Genomic DNA, 4215 nt, shown 5'->3' with positions numbered 1-4215 from the left:
GGATTCTGTCCCGGTTGCCCCTCTTCTAGGCCAGCTCTCTGCTGTGGCCCGGGAGTGCAGTGGAGGATGGCCCAAGTGCTTGGGCCCTGCACCCCATGGGAGACCAGGATAAGTATCTGGCTCCTGCCATCGGATCAGCGCGGTGCACCGGTCCAGCATGCCGGCCACGGTGGCCATTGGAGGGTGAACCAACGGCAAAGGAAGACCTTTCTCTCTGTCTCTCTCTCTCTCTCTCACTGTCCACTCTGCCTGTCCAAAGAAAATATATATAATCTAAAAAAACTATAATTTCTAACCTCCAAAATAATAACACCCAGAAATAAATCTAATAAAAAAAGATACCCAAATGTATATTATAAAAATCCATAACAGAGGATCACTAATGAAGTTCAGAGAGTCTTTGAATGCCAGGACTATGTCTGATTATGAGCTGTCATGTATTTCCTGGAGATTGTTGCATAATTGCTCTTGTATTCCCCTAACAAAGCTTTGAAAATAGAAAATCATTTTGTGAAATGGGAAAAAAAAAGCTTTAGAAATGGTTAACTTATCATTCAATCCCTCTAGTCATCAGTTTTCCTGGGGAAAAGATATCAGGACTGTTAAACAATTGGGAAATTGGATCGGGGGTTCCATAGCTACTGGATGGATAGGGAGGCAAGCACACTGAGCTAGAGGTTATGCCTGGCTCTGGGGCTCCATGGCACCAAAGAGCTGTAGAGATATTCAAGAGTAAAAGCTCTGCAATCATCTTCAAAATGTTGTGTTTATGTGAGCAAGCTCAATTTTCATCAAACTCTCAAATGATTCATGTACTCACGGTTACAGATGTTCAGCAATGGCACAACAAGGAGTACTCAAGCCAGGAGTGGAGATGACGACCAGGGTGGCAGTGGTAACTTAGGCTCAGCCCAGACCCTGGTCTGGTCAGGAGTGCACAGTGCAGCACATCTCCCTGCCCTCCTGGTCACTCCTGAAGCCTGGGGAACTTGCTAGTGACGACATCTGAAAAGCACAGCCATTGCAGCCCTGTCAGTGTCCTGCCCTAACCGTTAGACCATGCCCTATCCGGGCCCTCCAGGCGACTTTCAGCTGCCAGGTTGCTGTCCCTGGGACCTCTTCTGCCTCCCTGAGTGTTAGACTCAAAGTCTAGGAAGCAGCTTTTGGCTGGTGACCTTTGAGAGTTGCTATGGAAATACTGCATCCCTCACTCCTCAGGTAGGATAACTCTGAAATGTGTGGTTTGCAACACTTCCCAGAGTTCCTGCACAAGACTACATCCACAAAGCTCACTGTGGGATCAGGCTCCATAGCACACATTTATGGGCCAACTTCTCCTCTTCCCATCACTCCTACACTCCCCTACTGGTCTTCTTTACACTTGCCAAACAAACTACTTGTGTTTGAACCCTTGTCTCAGGGTCCACTTACCAGGGACACAAAAGCAAGAGCAGCCAACCGCTGGTCTTTGCCCCTCAGTGCCAGCAGCTCTTCAGCAAGCACTGTATTTTCAGGCCAGTCATCTTGAGGATGAATTCACTCACGACATTTCCAAGGGTCTCAACAGGGACAGAGCTTCAACCACTAAGAGGTAGCAGAACTAGACTTGCTTTCCTCTACTGTGAACATCTCCTGGGTCCAGCCTTCTCCTGCACCCCAACCCATGACAAGGGCACAGCCACTTTTGGCCTCTTTGCTTCCTTCAGGGGTCCATTCCTGAAGAGCCTTGTTGCCCTCAGGAGCGTCTTACTCTCTGGGTGCTGCAAGCTATGCCTTATGTCTCATTTAAGTGGATACCAAGCCTGAGTCTTCCTGGAGAGCCATAGTGATCTCTAGATCTCAGAAGCCCACTCCTATAACGAATCTCTCGCTTTTTAGCCTTGTTTTTCCGCAGAGGCATCTGGATTTTTCTTCCAGAAAGAAACCAAATCATTTCTTTCTTGAGCCACAAGCACTTGTACCCATAGGAAGAAACTGTGCTCTTGTGGAAAGCTGCAGAACACCTGCTCAGTGTTCTATTGCTAGCTTTGTGACCTGCAAATCATTCAACCTCTCATCAGCAAAATGAGCAAAATTATACTATCTAACAGGGGAGTGTTGCACATTCAGAGAGATGAGTGGTTGTAACTGCAAACTAAAACAATTGAGATAACATTTTTCAACATCAGGTTTCCAAAGATAAAAATGCTTGATAACACACTGGGCTGGTGAAGGTGGCAGAAACTGGAACTCTTTCGGATTGCCAGTGGGCATGTGAATTGTTTTCACTTCCCTGAACAGGAAAAAGGCTGGGCAAAAGCTGTCAGAATTACATAGGCACGTTTATGCCCTTTACTTTGGCAATTTCTCACATTGGAATGTGCTCTTCACACACACACACACACACACACACACACACACCTGCATATATAGAAGGCATGATTATAATTGCAACATTATTTATGATGGACAAACATTTGAAACAGCCTAATTAACATCAAAAGAAAAAATGTTAATGAAGTCTCAATTCAGGGGCCTGATGTGATTCCACACAACTGCTATGAAAACAAAGCAGCTCCCCGAATCCTGATGCTGGATCCCCATTGCAATTTAAGTGAAAAAGTGTAAGATGCAGATCACGTGTGAATAATGTGTGTTTTTTTTTCTTTTGTGTGTGTGTGTAAAAAAATTATAGATACATGCAAACAACACCCCTGGAAGTGATGTGGGGTGAGTACACAGGCAACTAGATAGGTGTGTATGAGAGGCAACTTGCTGCAAGTCCCCAAATGTGATTCTATCCTCCCAGTTGTCAGTCAAAACACCCCCTTCCCCAGGACACGCCTACTTTATCAGGGATCTAAGGGGGGCATCATGAAAATATGGAAATTAAGCTCCACATGGAACTTGCGGTGGTATCATAAAATCCCCAGATGTCTTCATGCATGTGGAGGCCCCATCACTACCCCTTATGTCATAAGAGGGGTTAGCCTTGGGGGAAGATCTTTCTCTCCTTCTCTTCCACCACGGACTATGGCTGGAGGTGCTGCATGGGTGGTCTCTCTCCCTCCCCCACTTCTCCTCTCTTCAGGTAATCCTCTAGCTTACTCATAATGGGTATTTCTCCATGTGCGGCAACGCACACTCACATGTGTATGTGTGTTCCCCTTCTCACCATTTGAATACATTTTCTTATCACTTTGTGTACTTTATATGTGTCTGCAGTTAGAATGCTTGTATTTGTGTGATGCAGAAACCTGGAAAAAATTAATACATCCTTGCCCACATCACGACAACAAAACACTGTTAGTGCATGTACGCACCTACATAGGAAAATTACATGGCTGGTGGACAACTGAGGTGGTGAGGGGAGTTACCATCTTCTCTGTACCTTTTGACCCTCCTATCATGCAGAAAGATTACCTATCCAAAATTTGCTAATAAAAAGTCTAAAAATTTGCATATGATGCATAACATTGTTAGCTATGTACTTTGTTCTAGATGAACAAAGTACAATCCTATATTGCATCCTTGGCAAATTTAAACCATGTGGAAAACACTTTGAGTTTATATGTAAAAGGATTTTTATGTGGAAATGGACTTAGATAAATAGAAATAATGCTTTCACTAGCATAAAGATGCAGTAGGGTACCTAAAAGGCAGGCTGTATGCAACCCCTTTACTGGGGTCACCCACTTTATTGGGGGTGACTGTCTCATGGATTAAAGAGTATATGTCATTCTTGCTCTCTATCTGAATGCCAGCCAAGAAATGTTCACACAGATTTCAAAACCAACTGAAACAGCCCGAGTAAGTCCTGTCTAGGCCATGCTTGCCCCTAGAGATCTCCTCAACTGGCATCGAAGATCCCCTAGTTGTCCACCCTTAGAATCACTTGTTTAGGTTAATATATTTTCCTCAGAGCATCATTACAAAATGTATGCTACCTGGGAAGGGGTGCGGAGCCAACATTCATTACAAATCCATACACTGAGAACATTAACTGCTATTTTTGAGAATGAACGCATCTTTGAGGTAACTTGAGGCAAAAGAAATTGGGCAGACATGCTCAAATATGGACCTGGAGAGGAGTGGACACGGAGCGCCCCCCATATAAAATTCCACAGGGAGGAATCAGGTCCAGTACAAACAGCTGGCCTCAAATGACCATTAGTTCACTGGGCTTCAAGTTTCTTTGTTCAGATAGCCTGAAAGAATGTTGTTAAGACACCAAAT

The sequence above is a fragment of the Oryctolagus cuniculus genome, chromosome 13 (genome assembly GCF_964237555.1).
Source record: "Oryctolagus cuniculus chromosome 13, mOryCun1.1, whole genome shotgun sequence".
Lineage (NCBI taxonomy): Eukaryota > Metazoa > Chordata > Mammalia > Lagomorpha > Leporidae > Oryctolagus > Oryctolagus cuniculus.
Note: the sequence above shows the minus strand (reverse complement) of the source record.